Source organism: Ranitomeya imitator, unplaced genomic scaffold (genome assembly GCF_032444005.1).
Source record: "Ranitomeya imitator isolate aRanImi1 unplaced genomic scaffold, aRanImi1.pri SCAFFOLD_1164, whole genome shotgun sequence".
In the NCBI taxonomy this organism is placed as follows: Eukaryota; Metazoa; Chordata; class Amphibia; order Anura; family Dendrobatidae; genus Ranitomeya; species Ranitomeya imitator.
The window spans coordinates 2,061-24,699 of record NW_027194376.1 but is presented as its reverse complement, the minus strand read 5'-3'; the positions used below and the strand labels follow the sequence as shown (position 1 = coordinate 24,699).

At 45.4% G+C, this 22,639-nt stretch overlaps 2 non-coding genes across 2 annotated transcripts; both read left to right on the top strand.

Annotated features, from left to right (window-relative positions):
* The first annotated feature begins 4,208 nt into the window (after window positions 1-4,208).
* Window positions 4,209-4,281, top strand: TRNAR-ACG (transfer RNA arginine (anticodon ACG)). Its single transcript has one exon. It is a non-coding gene; the product is annotated as a tRNA-Arg (tRNA).
* Window positions 4,282-19,342: 15,061 nt separating this feature from the next.
* Window positions 19,343-19,415, top strand: TRNAR-ACG (transfer RNA arginine (anticodon ACG)). Its single transcript has one exon. It is a non-coding gene; the product is annotated as a tRNA-Arg (tRNA).
* Window positions 19,416-22,639: the final 3,224 nt, after the last annotated feature.

Below are 22,639 nucleotides of genomic sequence, written 5' to 3'. Positions count from 1 at the left end.
GCAGATAAGGGGGACAGTCATGCTGACTAGTGCATCATCTGCACTTGCCATCCGCGTGGAATAATCAAAAGGACGCAAAACCTGGCAGACGTCCTTCATAGTGGCCCACTCTGTGGTTGTGAAGTCTGATCGGCGCTGACTGCGACTTCTTTGCGCCTGATGCAGCTGGTACTCCATAACTGCTTGCTGCTGCTCACACAACCGCTCCAACATATGTAACGTGGAATTCCACCGGGTAGGTAGGTCACATATGATGCGGTGTTCCGGAAGGCGGAATCGGCGCTGCAGAGCAGCAATGCGGGATCTGGCCAAGCTGGAACGCCGCAAGTGAGCACACTCTAGGCGGACCTTGTGCAGCAGGGCATCAAGATCCGGATAGTCCCTCAGAAAACTCTGCACAACCAAATTGAGCACATGTGCCAGACATGGGATGTGAGTGAGGTTGCCAAGGGCCAAAGCTGCCACCAGATTTCGGCCATTGTCACACACTACCATGCCTGGCTGGAGATTCGCTGGCAGTAACCACACATCGCTCTCCTGCTTTATGGCATTCCAGAGCTCCTGCGCTGTGTGGCTTCGATGCCCCAATGAAACTAGTTTCAAGACGGCCTGCTGACGTTTGGCCACGGCTGTGCTCATGTCGGTCATAGGTAAACGTTCACGGGTCCATGTGGGGGTGGACTGTGACGGATCCTGCAGAGAGGAATCAGAGGAACTGGTGTAAGAGGAGGAGTCGATGCGTACAGACTGGATTCCTGCAATCCTTGGAGTGGGCAGGACACGTCCTGCGCCACTCGCACGATCTGTACCTGGCTCAACAACATTAACCCAATGGGCAGTGAGGGAAACATATCGCCCCTGTCCATGCTGACTGGTCCACGCATCGGTGGTGAGGTGGACCTTGCTACTGACGGCGTTCAGTAGCGCATGTTTTATGTTTGCCTCAACATGCCTGTGCAGGGCAGGGACAGCCTGCCTGCTGAAGTAAAAGCGGCTGGGCACCTTGTACTGTGGGACTGCCAATGCCATCAAGTCACGGAAGCTGTCAGTCTCCACCAGCCTGAACGAGAGCATTTCCAGGGACAACAGTTTGGCAATGCCTGCATTCAGAGCCTGTGCTCGGGGGTGGTTGGCCGAGAATGCCCGCCTTTTCTCCCATGCCTGTACTACCGATGGCTGTAGAGTAGACTGGGAGTGTGAGGATGACTGGGAAGGTGGTGCTGTGGGTGGAATTACACAAGGTCTCTGGGAGGAAGCCAAACCAGCTGTGCGTGAGCTGGAGGAAGAGGCAACACGAGCTGAAGAGGTGGTAGCTGCCGCTGTTGGTTGGCCTACATCTTCAGTGTGTTTCTGTAACTCCACCGCGTGCCTGGTCCGCACATGTTTCCACATATTTGTGGTATTGAGGTTGCTGACATTTTTCCCTCTTTTTACTTTATGATGACACAGCTTGCATTTGACAAAACAAATGTCATCTGCAACTGTGTCAAAAAAGGACCAGGCACTGCAAGTCTTGGGAGCGCCCTTTTTGGCTTTGGAAAGAGACAGGCTCCTAACGGGTGCCAAAGTGGAGGCTACAGGCTCCGCAGTCTTCCCCCTCCCTCTCCCTCTTTGGCCCGTAAGAGGAAGCTCTTCCTCTGAGCTGCTCCCACCACCTTCCTGTTCCTCACGCCACGATGGGTCAAGGACCTCATCATCTCCACTACCCTCTGCCACCAACTGCTCCTCCTGGGTAGTCTCAGCAGCACAGTACGCACGAGAAAGCGGCACCTGAGTTTCATCATCAGATGCGTACTGCGCTGTGGTCACCGGAGGCACTGGCCCACCTGCCTCTTCAGAGTCAGAGAGATAAAGCTTTTGGGCATCACTGCACACTGCCTCTTCTTCCATTTCTCCAATGCTGCTTGGCTGGCCCCCTGTTTCCAAGCCAAGAGATTCAGAGAACAGAAGTAGAGACGGCTCCTGTCCTGGGCTCTCTGACTGCCTGGCCAATTTGGCAGGTGGTGAAGAGACAGATGGCTGCTCTCCAGTGCTCTGTGCCTGAGAGGATGTGGCACTAACTGAAGTCGATGCCGAGGCGTTAGCTGCCATCCACCCGACAACGGCTTCAATTTGGTCTTCACGCAGCAGCGGTGCACGGCGCTCTCCGACAAAGCTGCGCATGAAGGACTGTTCCCTGCTGAAACTGAGTGACGACGAGTCACCGGCGCCCGCAGCAGGCACAGAATCACCACGTCCTCTCCCTGCTCCTCTCCCTGCTCCGCGCCCACGCCCACGTGCCTTACTCCCTGCCCTCTTCATCTTGGTTGACAGATAAAGATAAGCAGAAAAGTACTAAGGCCTTAGTGTGCTTATTCCTGTAATGCTCCTCCTAACAGGTGTAAGAAACACTAATGTTGTAAATTGTGGACTAAACTTTATTATTTTTCAAATGTGGCCTACACAAGTGTAAGTTGTGTTTGGTGAACTTAACCTTTTTTTTGGTGCAGATCGGGCTACAGAGCTAGTTTAAATCACACGGAGACCGTGCAGACAGCCGTAAACGGCGCTGCAAGGCCAAGAAACCCTCCTCTAGGTTATCCTATATAGTGTTTTTCCACTATTTAGCTGGATACAAGTGGAAAGACACTAATAGGAATTTTTTTTTTCAAATTTTAAACTGGCTGCACTATTTGAAAAAAAGGAAATTGTTTTTCAAGGTATGAGGCAGTAACGCACCCTGAGCTGAATCCAACCGGCTATGGCTGCACACAGACTACAGGGCGAGCTGCGCTCACACAGAGACCGTGCAGACAGCCGTAAACGGCGCTGCAAGGCCCCCAAAAAAACCTCTAGGTTATCCTATGTAGTGTTTTTCCACAATTGAGCTGGAGACTAGTGGAAAGACACTAATAGGAATTTTTTTTTTTTTCAAATTTTAAACAGGCTGCACTATTTGAAAAAAAGGAAAATTTTTCTCAAGGTATGAGCCAGTAACGAACCCTGAGCTGAATCCAACCGGCTATGGCTGCACACAGACTACAGGGCGAGCTGGGCTCACACGGAGACCGTGCAGACAGCCGTAAACGGCGCTGCAAGGCCAAAAAACCCTCCTCTAGGTTATCCTATATAGTGTTTTTCCACTATTTAGCTGGATACGAGTGGAAAGACACTAATAGGAATTTTTTTTTTCAAATTTTAAACAGGCTGCACTATTTGAAAAAAAGGAAAATTTTTCTCAAGGTATGAGCCAGTAACGAACCCTGAGCTGAATCCAACCGGCTATGGCTGCACACAGACTACAGGGCGAGCTGGGCTCACACGGAGACCGTGCAGACAGCCGTAAACGGCGCTGCAAGGCCCAAAAACCCCCCTCTAGGTTATCCTATGTAGTGTTTTTCCACAATAGAGCTGGAGACTGGTGGAAAAACACTAATAGGAAATTTGAGAAAAAATGTGCAGCAGGCTGCACTAAGAGCAAAAAAGAACAACTGTGTGAGGCAGTGTGAACCCCCCCTGAGCTGAATACAACCGGGTATATGGCTGCACACAGACTACAGAGTGAGCTGCACACACACACACACACAGAGACCTTGCAGAACGCTGTTAAAACAGCGCTGCAAGGCAAGAGCAAGGTGAACAGTGAAGAACACACAGCGTTTTGCTAAATTAGCCTTTGGAAAGGAAAATAAAGCAATTAGCTAGCTCAACTGGCCCTCAGTTAGAACACAGCGTCCTGTCCCTAACTGAAATCACAGCAGAGTGAGCGCAAAATGGCGGCAGCGCTTTTTTATAGTGCAGAGTGACATCATTTCAGCAGCCAATCCCAGCCTTGCCAGTACTTACATGCCCACCATGCTAAACAGGATGTGCCCACACTTTCATTCATTCCTCATTGGCTGCTGCGTTCAATTTGAATTCTGGGAACTTCCGATTCCGGTATCCGATACGCGGGAAGTATCGGAATTCAGTATCGGAATTCCGATACCGCAAATATCGGCCGATACCCGATACTTGCGGTATCGGAATGCTCAACACTAATCCTCACACATGAATTCAGGAAGATGGAAATTCTTCAGTCTCAAGCATGAATTTCAGATAGCACAAAATTAGTTTCTGCTGGTGAGTGGATTGGCAAGAAAATTAAGACTCATGTGGCGATGATAGCCTGTTGAAGGTTTTATTTTGCTTTAGCAATATGGTGCATAAAAAAGCATCCTTTTTCATCAGGGCCAGTGGCGCAACGGATAACGCGTCTGACTACGGATCAGAAGATTGTAGGTTCGACTCCTACCTGGCTCGAGGATGTTGCCGTGATGGTATAGTGGTTAGTACTCTGCGTTGTGGCCGCAGCAACCCCTGTTCGAATCCAGGTCACGGCATCTTATGGATTCTGTAGGAAGCTTTAAATTAGCTGCTTTTGGAAATTTTGCAATCACTAAATAGCCATCTTCATCTCCTCCATCAATTCTCTATGTATGTGATGGTTTATTTCTGCCATATAGCGATTTTACATCCTCACAAAATTTGAAAAAAAAGAGAAACCTCAAAAATTAACAGTATATTTAACCCCTTTACCCCCAAGGGTGGTTTGCACGTTATGGACCGGGCCAATTATTACAATTCTGACCACTGTCCATTTATGAGGTTATAACTCTGGAACGCTTCAACGGATCCCGGTGATTCTGACAATGTTTTCTCGTGACATATTGTACTTCATGATAGTGGTAAAATTTATTTGATATTACCTGCATTTATTTGTGAAAAAAATGGATACATGGTGAAAATTTTGAAAATTTCGCAATTTTCCAACTTTGAATTTTTATGCAATTAAATCACAGAGATATGTCACACAAAATACTTAATAAGTAACATTTCCCACATGTCTACTTTACATCAGCACAATTTTGGAACCAAAATTTTTTTTTGTTAGGGAGTTATAAGGGTTAAAAGTTGACCAGCAATTTCTCATTTTTACAACACCATTTTATTTTAGGGACCACATCTCATTTGAAGTCATTTTGAGGGGACTATATGATAGAAAATACCCAAGTGTGACACCATTCTAAAAACTGCACCCCTCAAGGTTCTCAAAACCACATTCAAGAAGTTTATTAAACCTTCAGGTGTTTCACAGGAATTTTTGGAATGTTTAAATAAAAATTAACATTTAACTTTTTTTCACAAAAAATTTAATTCAGCTCCAATTTGTTTTATTTTGCCAAGAGTTACAGGAGAAAATGGACACTAAACCTTGTTGTACAATTTGTCCTGAGTACGCCGATACCCCATAAATGGAGGTAAACCACTGTTTGGGCGCATGACAGAGCTTGGAAGCGAAGGAGCGCCATTTGACTTTTTAATGCAAAATTGACTGGAATTGAGATGGGACGCCATGTTGCGCTTGGAGAGCCACTGATGTGCCTAAACATTGAAACACCCCACAAGTGACACCATTTTGGAAAATAGACCCCCTAAGGAACTTATCTAGAGGTGTGGGGAGCACTTTGACCAACCAAGTGCTTCACAGAAGTTTATAATGCAGAACCGCAAAAATAAAAAATATTTTTTTTTTCACAAAAATTATTTTTTCGCCCCCAATTTTTTATTTTCCCAAGGGTAAGAGAAGAAATTGGAACCAAAAAGTTGTTGTACAATTTGTCCTGAGTACGCTGATACCCCATATGTGGGGGTAAACCACTGTTTGGGCGCATGGGAGAGCTCGGAAGGGAAGGAGCGCCGTTTGACTTTTCAATGCAAAATTCACAGGAATTGAGATGAGACGCCATGTTGCGTTTGGAGAGCCACTGATGTGCCTAAATATTGAAACCCCCCACAAGTGACACCATTTTGGAAAGTAGACCCCTGTTATGATCTGGTAATTCAGTACCACAATGGACATAGAAGTCAGAGCACATACAGTGACCTGACAATAACCCAAAAACATAGAACGAGCTCTGAGACGTGGGAACTCTGCTGACCGCAATCCCTAATCCTCTCCAACCACACTAGAGGCAGCCGTGGATTGCGCCTAACGCTCCCTATGCAACTCGGCACAGCCTGAGAAACTAGCTAGCCTGAAGATAGAAAATAAGCCTAACTTGCCTCAGAGAAATACCCCAAAGGAAAAGGCAGCCCCCACATATAATGACTGTGAGTTAAGATGAAAAGACAAACGTAGAGATGAAATAGATTTAGCAAAGTGAGGCCCGACTTTCTGAACAGAGCGAGGATAGGAAAGGTAACTTTGCGGTCAACACAAAACCCTACAAACAACCACGCAAAGGGGGCAAAAAGACCCTCCGTACCGAACTAACGGCACGGAGGTACACCCTCTGCGTCCCAGAGCTTCCAGCAAGCAAGAAAAACAAATAAGCAAGCTGGACAGAAAAAAAAACAGCAAACAAATAGCAAAAGCGGAACTTAGCTATGCAGAGCAGCAGGCCACAGGAACGATCCAGGAGGAAACAGGTCCAATACTAGAACATTGACTGGAGGCCAGGATCAAAGCACTAGGTGGAGTTAAATAGAGCAGCACCTAACGACTTCACCACATCACCTGAGGAAGGAAACTCAGAAGCCGCAGTACCACTCTCCTCCACCAACGGAAGCTCACAGAGAGAATCAGCCGAAGTACCACTTGTGACCACAGGAGGGAGCTCTGCCACAGAATTCACAACAGTACCCCCCCTTGAGGAGGGGTCACCGAACCCTCATCAGAGCCCCCAGGATGACCAGGATGAGCCATATGAAAGGCACGAACAAGATCGGGAGTATGGACATCAGAGGCAAAGACCCAGGAATTATCTTCCTGAGCATAACCCTTCCACTTAACCAGATACTGGAGTTTCCGTCTTGAAACACGAGAATCCAAAATCTTCTCCACAATATACTCCAACTCCCCCTCCACCAAAACCGGGCAGGAGGATCAACAGATGGAACCATAGGTGCCACGTATCTCCACAACAATGACCTATGGAATACGTTATGAATGGAAAAAGAATCTGGAAGGGTCAGACGAAAAGACACAGGATTAAGAACCTCAGAAATCCTATACGGACCAATGAAACGAGGTTTAAACTTAGGAGAGGAAACCTTCATAGGAATATGACGAGAAGATAACCAAACCAAATCCCCAACACAAAGTCGGGGACCCACACAGCGTCTGCGATTAGCGAAACGTTGAGCCTTCTCCTGGGACAAGGTCAAATTGTCCACTACATGAGTCCAAATCTGCTGCAACCTGTCCACCACAGTATCCACACCAGGACAGTCCGAAGACTCAACCTGCCCTGAAGAGAAACGAGGATGGAACCCAGAGTTGCAGAAAAACGGCGAAACCAAGGTAGCCGAGCTGACCCGATTATTAAGGGCGAACTCAGCCAAAGGCAAAAAGGACACCCAGTCATCCTGATCAGCAGAAACAAAGCATCTCAGATATGTTTCCAAGGTCTGATTGGTTCGTTCGGTCTGGCCATTAGTCTGAGGATGGAAAGCCGAGGAAAAAGACAAGTCAATGCCCATCCTAGCACAAAAGGCTCGCCAAAACCTCGAAACAAACTGGGAACCTCTGTCAGAAACGATATTCTCTGGAATGCCATGTAAACGAACCACATGCTGGAAGAACAATGGCACCAAATCAGAGGAGGAAGGTAATTTAGACAAGGGTACCAAATGGACCATCTTAGAGAAGCGATCACAAACCACCCAAATGACTGACATTTTTTGAGAGACGGGAAGATCTGAAATAAAATCCATAGAGATATGTGTCCAAGGCCTCTTCGGGACCGGCAAGGGCAAAAGCAACCCACTGGCACGAGAACAGCAGGGCTTAGCCCGAGCACAAATCCCACAGGACTGCACAAAAGAATGCACATCCCGCGACAGAGATGGCCACCAAAAGGATCTAGCCACTAACTCTCTGGTACCAAAGATTCCAGGATGACCAGCCAACACCGAACAATGAACCTCAGAGATAACTATATTCGTCCACCTATCAGGGACAAACAGTTTCTCCGCTGGGCAACGATCAGGTTTATTAGCCTGAAATTTTTGCAGCACCCGCCGCAAATCAGGGGAGATGGCAGACACAATTACTCCTAGACAGAGCATCCGCCTTCACATTTTTAGAGCCCGGAAGGTACGAAATCACAAAGTCAAAACGGGCAAAAAACAGTGACCAACGAGCCTGTCTAGGATTCAACCGCTTGGCAGACTCGAGATAAGTCAAGTTCTTATGATCAGTCAAGACCACCACGCGATGCTTAGCTCCTTCAAGCCAATGATGCCACTCCTCGAATGCCCACTTCATGGCCAGCAACTCTCGATTGCCAACATCATAATTTCGCTCAGCAGGCGAAAACTTCCTGGAAAAGAAGGCGCATGGTTTCATCACCGAGCAATCAGAACTTCTCTGCGACAAAACAGCCCCTGCTCCAATCTCAGAAGCATCAACCTCGACCTGGAATGGAAGCGAAACATCTGGTTGACACAACACAGGGGCAGAAGAAAAACGACGCTTCAACTCTTGAAAAGCTTCCACAGCAGCAGAAGACCAATTGACCACATCAGCACCCTTCTTGGTCAAATCGGTCAATGGTTTAGCAATACTAGAAAAATTGCAGATGAAGCGACGATAAAAATTAGCAAAGCCCAGGAACTTTTGCAGACTTTTCAGAGATGTCGGCTGAGTCCAAGCATGGATGGCTTGGACCTTAACAGGGTCCATCTCGATAGTAGAAGGGGAAAAGATGAACCCCAAAAATGAAACCTTCTGAACACCAAAGAGACACTTTGATCCCTTCACAAACAAAGAATTAGCACGCAGGACCTGAAACACCGTTCTGACCTGCTTCACATGAGACTCCCAATCATCCGAGAAGATCAAAATGTCATCCAAGTACACAATCAGGAATTTATCCAGGTACTCTCGGAAGATGTCATGCATAAAGGACTGAAACACTGATGGAGCATTGGCAAGTCCGAATGGCATTACTAGATACTCAAAATGGCCCTCGGGCGTATTAAATGCAGTTTTCCATTCATCGCCTCGCTTAATACGCACAAGATTATACGCACCACGAAGATCTATCTTGGTGAACCAACTAGCCCCCTTAATCCGAGCAAACAAATCAGATAACAACGGCAAGGGGTACTGAAATTTAACCGTGATCTTATTTAGAAGGCGGTAATCTATACAAGGTCTCAGCGAACCATCCTTCTTGGCCACAAAAAAGAACCCTGCTCCCAATGGCGACGATGACGGGCGAATATGCCCCTTCTCCAAGGACTCCTTCACGAAACTCCGCATAGCGGCGTGCTCAGGCACAGATAAATTAAACAGTCGACCCTTTGGGAATTTACTACCAGGAATCAAATCGATAGCACAATCACAATCCCTATGCGGAGGTAGGGTATCGGACTTGGGCTCATCAAATACATCCCGGTAATCAGACAAGAACTCTGGAACCTCAGAAGGGGTGGATGACGAAATAGACAGAAATGGGACATCACCATGTACCCCCTGACAACCCCAGCTGGACACACACATGGATTTCCAATCTAATACTGGATTATGGACTTGTAGCCATGGCAACCCCAACACGACCACATCATGCAGATTATGCAAAACCAGAAAGCGAATAACCTACTGATGTGCAGGAGCCATGCACATGGTCAGCTGGGTCCAGTACTGAGGCTTATTCTTGGCCAAAGGCGTAGCATCAGTTCCTCTCAATGGAATAGGACACTCCAAGGGCTCCAAGAAAAACCCACAACGCCTAGCATACTCCAAGTCCATCAAATTCAGGGCAGCGCCTGAATCCACAAATGCCATGAAAGAAGAAGATGACAAAGAGCAGATCAAGGTAACGGACAAAAGAAATTTTGACTGTACCGTACCAATGGTGGCAGACCTAGCGAACCGATAGTGCGCTTAGGACAATCAGAGATAGCATGAGTGGAATCACCACAGTAGAAACACAGCCCATTCAGACATCTGTGTTCTTGCTGTTCAACTCTGGTCAAAGTCCTATCGCACTGCATAGGCTCAGGTTTATGCTCAGATAATACCGCCAAATGGTGCACAGATTTACGCTCACGCAAGCGTCGACCGATCTGAATGGCCAAAGACATAGACTCATTCAGACCAGCAGGCATAGGAAATCCCACCATGACATCTTTAACCCCTCTGTGACCTTAGACGTACTATCCCGTCGAGGTGCCCTGGGCTTATCTGACCCTGGACGGGATAGTACGTCATAGCCGATCGCGGCCGGGTGTCAGCTGCTTATCGCAGCTGACATCCGGCACTATGTGCCAGGAGCGGTCACGGACCGCCCCCGGCACATTAACCCCTGGCACACCGCGATCAAACATGATCGCGATGTGCCGGCGGTGCAGGGAAGCACCGCGCAGGGAGGGGGCTCCCTGCGGGCTTCCCTGAGCCCCCCGCAGCAACGCGATGTGATCGCGTTGCTGCGAGGGTCTCACCTCCCTCCCTGCTCCCTCCAGCCCCGGATCCAAGATGGCCGCGGATCCGGGTCCTGCAGGGAGGGAGGTGGCTTCACAGAGCCTGCTCAGAGCAGGCACTGTGAAGGCTGCAGCGCTGCATGTCAGATCAGTGATCTGACAGAGTGCTGTGCAAACTGTCAGATCACTGATCTGTGATGTCCCCCCCTGGGACAAAAAAATTTCTAAATGTGTAAAAAAAAAAAAAAAAAAATATTCCAAAATAATGAAAAAAAAAAATATTATTCCCATAAATACATTTCTTCATCTAAATAAAAAAAAAAACAATAAAAGTACACATATTTAGTATCGCCGCGTCCGTAACGACCCGACCTATAAAACTGTCCCACTAGTTAACCCCTTCAGTAAACACCGTAAGAAAAAAAAAAAAAAAACGAGGCAAAAAACAACGCTTTATTATCATACCGCCGAACAAAAAGTGGAATAACACGCGATCAAAAGGACAGATATAAACAACCATGGTACTGCTGAAAGCGTCATATTGTCTCGCAAAAAACGAGCCGCCATACAGCATCATCAGCAAAAAAATAAAAAAGTTATAGTCCTGAGAATAAAGCGATGCAAAAATAATTATTTTTTCTGTAAAATAGTTTTTATCGTATAAAAGCGCCAAACCATAAAAAAATGATATAAATGAGGTATCGCTGTAATCGTACTGACCCGAAGAATAAAACTGATTTATCAATTTTACCAAACGCGGAACGGTATAAACGCTTCCCCCAATAGAAATTCATGAATAGCTGGTTTTTGGTCATTCTTCCTCACAAAAATCAGAATAAAAAGCGATCAAAAAATGTCACGTGCCCGAAAATGTTTTCAGTAAAAACGTCAACTCGTCCCGCAAAAAACAAGACCTCACATGACTCTGTGGACCAAAATATGGAAAAATTATAGCTCTCAAAATGTGGTATTGCAAAAAATATTTTTTGCAATAAAAAGCGTCTTTCAGTGTGTGACGGCTGCCAATCATAAAAATCCGCTAAAAAACTCGCTATAAAAGTAAATCAAACCCCGCTTCATCACCCCCTTAGTTAGGGAAAAATAAAAAAAATGTATTTATTTCCATTTTCCCATTAGGGCTAGGGTTAGGGCTAGGGTTAGGGCTAGGGTTAGGGTTAGGGCTAGGGTTAGGGTTAGGGTTAGGGTTAGGGTTAGGATTAGGGCTAGGGTTAGGGCTAGGGTTAGGGCTAGGGTTAGGGCTAGGGTTAGGGTTAGGGTTAGGGTTAGGGCTAGGGTTAGGGCTAGGGTTAGGGCTAGGGTTAGGGCTAGGGTTAGGGCTAGGATTAGGGCTAGGGTTAGGGTTAGGGCTAGGGTTAGGGTTGGGGCTACAGTTAGGGTTGGGGCTAAAGTTAGGGTTAAGGTTTAGATTACATTTACAGTTGGGAATAGGGTTGGGATTAGGGTTAGGGGTGTGTCAGGGTTAGAGGTGTGGTTAGGGTTACCGTTGGAATTAGGGTTAGGGGTGTGTTTAGATTAGGGTTTCAGTTATAATTGGGGGGTTTCCACTGTTTCGGCACATCAGGGGCTCTCCAAACACGACATGGCGTCCGATCTCAATTCCAGCCAATTCTGCGTTGAAAAAGTAAAACAGTGCTCCTTCCCTTCCGAGCTCTCCCGTGTGCCCAAACAGGGGTTTACCCTCACATATGGGGTATCAGCGTACTCAGGACAAATTGGACAACAACTTTTGTGGACCAATTTCTCCTGTTACCCTTGGGAAAATACAAAACTGGGGGCTAAAAATAATTTTTGTGGGAAAACAAAAAGATTTTTTATTTTCACGGCTCTGCGTTATAAACTGTAGTGAAACACTTGGGGGTTCAAAGTTCTCACAACACATCTAGATAAGTTCATTGAGGGGTCTAGTTTCCAATATGGGGTCACTTGTGGGGGGTTTCTACTGTTTAGGTACATTAGGGGCTCTGCAAACGCAATCTGACGCCTGCAGACCAATCCATCTAAGTCTGCATTCCAAATGATGCTCCTTCCCTTCCGAGCCCTCCCATGCGCCCAAACGGTGGTTCCCCCCCACATATCAGGTATCAGCGTACTCAGGACAAATTGGACAACAACATTTAGGGTCCAATTTCTCCTGGTAACCTTGGAAAAATACAAAACTGGGGGCTAAAATATAATTTTTGTGGAAAAAAAAAAATTTTTTTTATTTGCACGGCTCTGCGTTATAAACTGTAGTGAAATACTTGGGGGTTCAAAGCTCTCACAACACATCAAGATGAGATCCTTAGGGGGTCTACTTTCCAAAATGGTGTCACTTGTGGGGGGTTTCTACTGTTTAGGTACATTAGGGGCTCTGCAAACGCAATGTGACGCCTGCAGACCATTCCATCTAAGTCTGCATTCCAAATAGCGCTCCTTCCCTTCCGAGCCCTCCCATGCGCCCAAACGGTGGTTCCCCCTCACATATGGGGTATCAGCGTACTCAGGACAAATTGGACAACAACTTTTGGGGTCCAATTTCTCCTGTTACCCTTGGGAAAATACAAAACTGGGGGCTAAAAAATAATTTTTGTGGGAAAAACATTTTGTTTTATTTTTATGGCTCTGCATTATAAACTTCTGTGAAGCCCTTGGTGGGTCAAAGTGCTCACCACACATCCAGATAAGTTCCTTAGGGGGTCTACTTTCCAAAATGGTGTCACTTGTGGGGGGTTTCAATGTTTAGGCACATCAGTGGCTCTCCAAACGCAACATGGCGTCCCATCTCAATTCCTGTCAATTTTGCATTGAAAAGTCAAACGGCGCTCCTTCCCTTCCGAGCTCTCCCATGCGCCCAAACAGTGGTTTACTGCCACATATGGGGTATCAGCGTACTCAGGACAAATTGGACAACAACTTTTGAGGTCCAATTTCTTCTCTTACCCTTGGAAAAATAAAAAATTGGGGGCAAAAATATAATTTTTGTGAAAAAATATGATTTTTTATTTTTACGGTTCTGCATTATAAACTTCTGTGAAGCACTTGGTGGGTCAAAGTGCTCACCACAATTCCAGATAAGTTCCTTAGGGGGTCTACTTTCCAAAATGGTGTCACTTGTGGGGGGTTTCAATGTTTAGGCACATCAGTGGCTCTCCAAACGCAACATGGCGTCCCATCTCAATTCCTGTCCATTTTGCATTGAAAAGTCAAACGGCGCTCCTTCCCTTCCGAGCTCTCCCATGCGCCCAAACAGTGGTTTACTGCCACATATGGGGTATCAGCGTACTCAGGACAAATTGGACAACAACTTTTGAGGTCCAATTTCTTCTCTTACCCTTGGAAAAATAAAAAATTGGGGGCAAAAATATAATTTTTGTGAAAAAATATGATTTTTTATTTTTACGGTTCTGCATTATAAACTTCTGTGAAGCACTTGGTGGGTCAAAGTGCTCACCACACATCCAGATAAGTTCCTTAGGGGGTCTACTTTCCAAAATGGTGTCACTTGTGGGGGGTTTCAATGTTTAGGCACATCAGTGGCTCTCCAAACGCAACATGGCGTCCCATCTCAATTCCTGTCAATTTTGCATTGAAAAGTCAAACGGCGCTCTTTCCCTTCCGAGCTCTCCCATGCGCCCAAACAGTGGTTTACTGCCACATATGGGGTATCAGCGTACTCAGGACAAATTGGACAACAACTCTTGGGGTCCATTTTCTCCTGTTACCCTTGGTAAAATAAAACAAATTGGAGCTGAAGTAAATTTTTTGTGTAAAAAAGTTAAATGTTCATTTTTATTTAAACATTCAAAAAATTCCTATTAAACACCTGAAGGGTTAATAAACTTCTTGAATGTGGTTTTGAGCACCTTGAGGGGTGCAGTTTTTAGAATGGTGTCACACTTGGGCATTTTCTATCATATAGACCCCTCAAAATGACTTCAAATGAGACGTGGTCCCTAAAAAAAAATGGTGTTGTAAAAATGAGAAATTGCTGGTCAACTTTTAACCCTTATAACTCCCTAACAAAAACAATATTTGGTTCCAAAATTATGCTGATGTAAAGGAGACATGTGGGAAATGTTACTAATTAAGTATTTTGTGTGACATATCTCTGTGATTTAATTGCATAAAAATTCAAAGTTTGAAAATTGCGAAATTTTCAAAATTTTCGCCAAATTTCCGTTTTTTCACAAATAAACGCAGGTACTATCAAAGAAATTTTACCACTATCTTGAAGTACAATATGTCATGAGAAAACAATGTCAGAATCACCAGGATCCGTTGAAGCGTTTCGGAGTTATAACCTCATAAAGGGACAGTGGTCAGAATTGTAAAAATTGGCCTGGTCATTGACGTGCAAACCACCCTTGGGGGTAAAGGGGTTAAGGGCTTCAGAGAGACCCTTTCTGAAAATAGCTGCGAGCGCACCTTCATTCCATTGAGTGAGTACGGACCACTTTCTAAATTTCTGACAATATACCTCTATCTCATCCTGACCCTGACACAGAGCCAGCAAATTTTTCTCTGCCTGATCCACTGAATTAGGTTCATCGTACAGCAATCCGAGCGCCAGGAAAAACGCATCGATATTACTTAATGCAGGATCTCCTGATGCAAGAGAAAATGCCCAGTCCTGAGGATCGCCACGTAAAAAAGAAATAATGATCCTAACTTGTTGAACTGGGTCACCAGAGGAGCGAGGTTTCAAAGCCAGAAATAGTTTACAATTATTTTTGAAACTCAGAAATTTAGTTCTATCTCCAAAAAACAAATCAGGAATAGGAATTCTTGGTTCTAACATAGAATTCTGAACCACAAAGTCTTGAATATTTTGTACTCTTGCCATGAGCTGATCCACACATGAAGACAGACCTTTAATGTCCATCGCTACACCTGTGTCCTGAACCACCCAAATGTCTAGGGAAAAAAAAAGGCAAAACACAGTGCACAGAAAAAAAAATGGTCTCAGAACTTCTTTTTTCCTCTATTGAGAATCATTAGTACTTTGGGCCTCCAGTACTGTTATGATCTGGTAATTCAGTACCACAATGGACATAGAAGTCAGAGCACATACAGTGACCTGACAATAACCCAAAAACATAGAATGAGCTCTGAGACGTGGGAACTCTGCTGACCGCAATCCCTAATCCTCTCCAACCACACTAGAAGCAGCCGTGGATTGCGCCTAACGCTCCCTATGCAACTCGGCACAGCCTGAGAAACTAGCTAGCCTAAAGATAGAAAATAAGCCTACCTTGCCTCAGAGAAATACCCCAAAGGAAAAGGCAGCCCCCACATATAATGACTGTGAGTTAAGATGAAAAGACAAACGTAGAGATGAAATAGATTTAGCAAAGTGAGGCCCGACTTTCTGAACAGAGCGAGGATAGGAAAGGTAACTTTGCGGTCAACACAAAACCCTACAAACAACCACGCAAAGGGGGCAAAAAGACCCTCCGTACCGAACTAACGGCACGGAGGTACACCCTCTGCGTCCCAGAGCTTCCAGCAAGCAAGAAAAACAAATAAGCAAGCTGGACAGTAAAAAAAACAGCAAACAAATAGCAAAAGCGGAACTTAGCTATGCAGAGCAGCAGGCCACAGGAACGATCCAGGAGGAAACAGGTCCAATACTAGAACATTGACTGGAGGCCAGGATCAAAGCACTAGGTGGAGTTAAATAGAGCAGCACCAAACGACTTCACCACATCACCTGAGGAAGGAAACTCAGAAGCCGCAGTACCACTCTCCACCAACGGAAGCTCACAGAGAGAATCAGCCGAAGTACCACTTGTGACCACAGGAGGGAGCTCTGCCACAGAATTCACAACAGACCCCCTAAGGAACTTATCTAGATGTGTGGTGAGCACTTTGACCCACCAAGAGCTTCACAGAAGTTTATAATGCAGAGCCGTAAAAATAAAACTAAAATTTTTTCCCACAAATATTATTTTTTAGCCCCCAGTTTTGTATTTTCCCGAGGGTAACAGGAGAAATTGGACCCCAAAATTTGTTGTGCAATTTGTCCTGAGTGCGCTGATACCCCATATGTGGGGAGGAACCACCGTTTGGGCGCATGGGAAGTCTCGGAAGGGAAGGAGCGCCATTTGAAATACAGACTTAGATGGAATGGCCTGCAGGCGTCACATTGCGTTGGCAGAGCCCCTAATGTACCTAAACAGTAGAAACCCCCCACAAATGACCCCATATTGGAAACTAGACCCCCCAAGGAACTTATCTAGATGTGTTGTGAGAACTTTGAGCCCCCAAGTGTTTCACTACAGTTTCTAACGCAGAGCCGTGAAAATAAAAAAAAAAATTCCCCCCAAAATTATTTTTTAGCCCCCAGTTTTGTATTTTCTCGAGGGTAACAGGAGAAATTGGACCCCAAAAGTTGTTGTCCAATTTGTCCTGAGTACGCTGATACCCCATATGTTGGGGTAAACTCCTGTTTGGGCACACGGGAGAGCTCGGAAGGGAAGGAGCACTGTTTTACTTTTTCAACGCAGAATTGGCTGGAATTGAGATCGGACGCCATGTCGCGTTTGGAGAGCCCCTGATGTGTCTAAACAGTGGAAACCCCCCAATTATAACTGAAACCCTAATCCAAACACACCCCTAACCCTAATTCCAACAGTAACCCTAACCACACCTCTAACCCAGACACACCCCTAATCCTAATCCCAACCGCAAATGTAATCCAAACCCTAACCCTAACTTTAGCCCCAACCCTAACTGTAGCCTTAACCCTAACTGTAGCCTTAACCCTAACTGTAGCCTTAACCCTAAATGTAGCCTTAACCCTAACTGTAGCCTTAACCCTAGCCCTAACCCTAGCCCTAACCCTAACCCTAGCCCTAACCCTAGCCCTAACCCTAGCCCTAACCCTAACCCTAACCCTAGCCCTAACCCTAGCCCTAACCCTAACCCTAGCCCTAACCCTAGCCCTAACCCTAACCCTAGCCCTAACCCTAAGCCTAGCCCTAACCCTAGCCCTAACCCTAACCCTAACTCTAACCCTAGCCCTAACCCTAGCCCTAGCCCTAGCCCTAGCCCTAACCCTAATGGGAAAATGGAAATAAATACATTTTTTAAATTTTTTTTATTTTTCCCTAACTAAGGGGGTAATGAAGGGGGGTTTGATTTACTTTTATAGCGGGTTTTTTAGCGGATTTTTATGATTGGCAGCCGTCACTTACTGAAAGACGCTTTTTATTGCAAAAAATATTTTTTGCGTTACCACATTTTGAGAGCTATAATTTTTCCATATTTGAGTCCACAGAGTCATGTGAGGTCTTGTTTTTTGCGGGACGAGTTGACGTTTTTATTGGTAACACTTTCGGGCACGTGACATTTTTTGATCGCTTTTTATTCCGATTTTTGTGAGGCAGAATTAGCAAAAACCAGCTATTCATGAATTTGTTTTGGGGGAGGCGTTTATACCGTTCCGCGTTTGGTAAAATTGATAAAGCAGTTTTATTCTTCGGGTCAGTACGATTACAGCGACACCTCATTTATATCATTTTTTTATGTTTTGGCGCTTTTATACGATAAAAACTATTTTATAGAAAAAATAATTATTTTGCATCACTTTATTCTGAGGACTATAACTTTTTTATTTTTTTGCTGATGATGCTGTATGGCGGCTCATTTTTTGCGCGACAAGATGACGCTTTCAGAGGTACCATGGTTATATATATCTGTCTTTTTGATCGCGTGTTATTCCACTTTTTGTTCGGCAGTATGATAATAAAGCGTTGTTTTTTGCCTCGTTTTTTTTTTTTCTTACGGTGTTTACTGAAGGGGTTAACTAGTGGGCCAGTTTTATAGGTCGGGTCGTTACGGACGCGGCGATACTAAATATGTGTACTTTTATTGTTTTGTTTTTTTTATTTGGATAAAGAAATGTATTTATAGGAATAATATTTTTTTTTTTTTTGTGCACACTTGTAAAAAATTTTTTTTTACTTTTTTACTTTGTCCCAGGGGAGGACAATACAGATTGGTGATCTGCCAGTTTGCACAGCACTCTGACAGATCACCGATCTGTCAAACAGCACTGCAGCGTTACCAAGTGCCTGCTCTGAGCAGGCACTTGGTAAGCCACCTCCCTTCCTGCAGGACCCGGATCTGCGGCCATCTTGGATCCGGGACTTGCTGCAGGGAGGAGGTGAGAGACCCCCGGAGCAACGCGATCATATCGCGTTGCTGCGGGGGTCTCAGGGAAGCACGCAGGGAGCCCCCTCCCTGCGGGAAGCTTCCCTGCACCGCCGGCACATCGCGATCGTGTAGTAACTATCAAGCTCATCACATCATCATGCATCGGGGCACCCAGCTGCGCTATTTAGTCAGTTGAATGATAGGTGGTTTTATCTCTCTCTCTCTCTCTCTCTCTCTCTCTCTCTTGGTACTCGTTTCGCTGGATACTTTTGAAATAGTAATATTAGCTAAAATTAAATCTCACATACAGATGCAAAATCATATATAATTATTGTGTTTCAAGCATAAGTTCCGGATCATGCAAAACTGCTTAGCTTGAGTTTTGCATTTGATTGGCAGAAAATAAAGCACTTATGGCAATGTCACTCTGTTGCAGGCATAAGATTTCTTTTGTTTCAGGAAATATACAGCAAACTTCAATTTCGCATGATTTCTTTTAACTGCCAACTTGTGATTTCGCTTTCTCACAAAATGTGAGAAAAATGGAATCCTCACACATGAATTCAGGAAGATGGAACTTATTCAGTCTCTAGCATGAATTTTAGATAGCACAAAATTAGTTTCTGCTGGTGAGTGGATTGGCAAGAAAAGAAAGACTCATGTGGCGATGACAGCCTGTTGAAGGTTTTATTTTGCTTTAGCAATATGGTGCATATAAAAGCAACCTTTTTCATCAGGGCCAGTGGCGCAATGGATAACGCGTCTGACTACGGATCAGAAGATTGTAGGTTCGACTCCTACCTGGCTCGAGGATGTTGCCGTGATCGTATAGTGGTTAGTACTCTGCGTTGTGGCAGCAGCAACCCCGGTTCGAATCCGGGTCACGGCATCTTATGGATTCTGTAGGAAGCTTTAAATTAGCTGCTTTTGGAAATTTTGCAATCACTAAATAGCCATCTTCATCTCCTCCATCAATTTTCTATGTATGTGATGGTTTATTTCTGCCATGTAGTGATTTTACATCCTCACAAAATTTGAAAAAAAGAGAAACCTCAAAAATTAACAGTATATTTAAAAAGAAAAAAATTAGCCTCTCTTACAATAAATTTTTTTAAGGGAAAAACAGTAGTAACTATGAAGCTCATCACATCATCATGCATCGGGGCACCCAGCTGCGCTATTTAGTCGGTTGAATGATAAGTGGTTTTTAAGTCTCTCTCTCTCTCTCTCTCTCTCTCTCTCTCTCTCTCTCTCTCTCTCTCTCTCTCTCTCTCTCTCTCTCTCTCTCTCTCTCTCTCTCTCTCTCTCTCTCTCTCTCTCTCTCTCTCTCTCTCTCTCTCTCTCTCTCTCTGATGTGCTCCGATGGACTTGGAGAAGATGCTTGCAGAACTCTAGGTGGAATATTTCTGTCGGCCCAGCGTCCCACTTTGACCAGTTTGGGTATGAGACTGGGCCCCAGACCTCACTACCGTATAGAAGAATTGGGGCAATGATAGAGTCAAAAATTTTTAGCCATACGGTTACTGGTGCCTTGAGGTGGTACAGACGCCTTCTGATGGCATAGAAGGCTTTGGATGCCTTGTCTTTCAGTGACTCTATGGCTTGCTTGAAGCTCCCTGACTGGCTGAGTTCTAGGCCCAGGTAGGTGTACCTGTTGGTTTCAGTAAGTGGACGGTTGTCTATCATAAAGGTAGGATTGCCAGTGGGTTTCTGCTTTCTTTTCTGGAACACCATGATATTAGTTTTTTTCTCGTTGATTGGCAGTGCCCATATGCTGCTGAAGGTCTCTAGGATTTTCAGATGATCTTGGAGGCCTTTCTCAGTTGGTGATAACAGCACGAGGTCGTCTGCGTACAGCAGAAATTTCACCTGGGTGTCATGGAGGGTGAGTCCTGGTGCTGAGGAGGACTCTAGGGCCACTGCCAGCTCATTGATGTAGATGTTAAAGAGTGTTGGACTGAGGCTGCAGCCCTGTCTCACTCCTCGACTTTGTTGGAAATAGGCCGTCCTCCTTCCGTTCACCTTCACACTGCAACTGTTCTCTGTGTAGGAGCTTCGGATGACATCATATGTTTTGCCTCCTATTCCGCTCCCCAGCAATTTTAGGAATAGTCCTGGGTGCCACACAGTATATCTTCCCGTTCTTTGTATTGTGGACGTGGCTCTTGATGAGGCTGTGCAGAGTGTAGATGTGGTCAGTGGTGCGGTGGTTTGGCATGAACCCTGCTTGGCTCTTGCTGAGGACGTTGTGCTCGGTGAGGAAGGTGAGGATCCTCTTGTTCAGGATGCAGTTGAAGAGTTTACCCAGGTTGCTGCTGACACATATCCCTCGGTAGTTTGCTGGGTCGTACTTGTCCCCATTTTTGTGTATAGGGGTTATGAGGCCTTGGTTCCAGTTTTTGGGGAAGCAGCCGGCCTGCAGTACAATATTAAATAGTTTTGTTATCGCAGCCTGGATGTCTGGAGGGCTGTATTTCAGCATTTCTGGGAGGATCCCATCTGGACCACTGGCTTTTTTACCTTTTATCTGTGTGATCCTTTCTGTTATTTCTGTCAGTGTGATTGGTGTATCCAGAGGATTTTGGAAATCTTTGAACTTTTCCTCCATATCTTTCAGTTTTTTCACAAGCTCTTTTTGTGCCAGGTTCAGGTCTTCACTTGGGATGTCATTGTAGAGGTCCTTGAAGTACTGGAGCCAGATGTTGCCGCTCTGGATGTGGAGGCTGTTGCTTTTCTGGTTGGATGCAAGGTGATTCCACAGTTCCCAAAATTTGTTGTCTTCAAGGGCATCTTGGAGTTGGAGGAGTTTGGTAGAGATGTCGTTTTGCTTTTTCTTTCTGAGGATGGCTTTGTAATTTCGTTGTACGGTGTGGTAGGCTTCTCTCAGAGTGGGGTTATTGGGGTCTCTGTGTTTTTTATTTGAGGCCATTCTTAGGGCCTTCCGTATGGTCTTGCATTCTTTGTCAAACCAGTTGTTGGGATTTTGTTTACTCGGTCTCTTGTTGATGCTTCTTTTCAGGTCAGACATTTCTGCCATGGCACATAGAATGTCGTTAAGGTCTCTTACCGCCAGGTGTACTCCTTCTGGGTTGAGTTCATACACGTTATTATGGAAACATTGGAGCTTCTCCTTGATCTCTGGTCTGTTGATGGCATCTTTGTATTTTGGGGCCGACATCTTGGACCATTTGAAGGATGGTGGCAGGCTAAAGAGGCCGGTCTTTTGTTTCTTTGTGGATTTGATGTATAGGAGCAGTTGGTTATGGTCTGACAGGTGTGTTTGTGGGGTGACTATAAGGGCGCCAATATTTGTAGGGTCCATATCTGTGATGGCATAGTCTATCACACTGCTGCCCACATGGGAGTTTAAGGTATGTCTTCCCAGTGAGTCTCCCTTGGTGCGACCATTGAGGATACGAAGTCCAAGGCTTCGGCATAGGTTCAACAGCATTCTGCCACTTTTATTAACTGTGCAATCATAGCTGTTCCTGTCGGTGTGTACTGGGTTGTCACAGTCGGTATCTGCTCCAAGTATATAGATGTTTCCATCAGTAGTCAGGTAGTCTCTTTCTCTTCCCGTTCTTGCGTTGAGGTCTCCGTAGATGAGAACGTTCCCAAGAGTCTGGAAATGGGCAGCTTCAGTCTTTAGGGTCTCAAAGCTGTCTGGGTTGAAGTATGGAGACTCTGGAGGAGCTACGTACACTGCACAGAGGTAGATGTCGGCCACAGATGTGAGGATGGAGCGGCTTATTCTTATCCAGATATGGCTGTCTCCTCTCTTCACTGCTCTGATATGTTCATGGAGCTCTTCTTTGTACCATACTAATATTCCTCCTGAGCTCCGGCCCTGTTTGACATTTTTGTTTTTCAGGGCGGAGACAGAGAATTCCCTGTATCCGATGGGGACATAGGATTCATTATTGGCCTTAGTCCATGTTTCAAGGAGGATCTGTATATCAATGTCTTTCAGTCTTTGGTTAAAGTCTGGGTCATTTGTCTTGTATCCGAAGGCTGAGGTGTTCAGGCCCTGGAT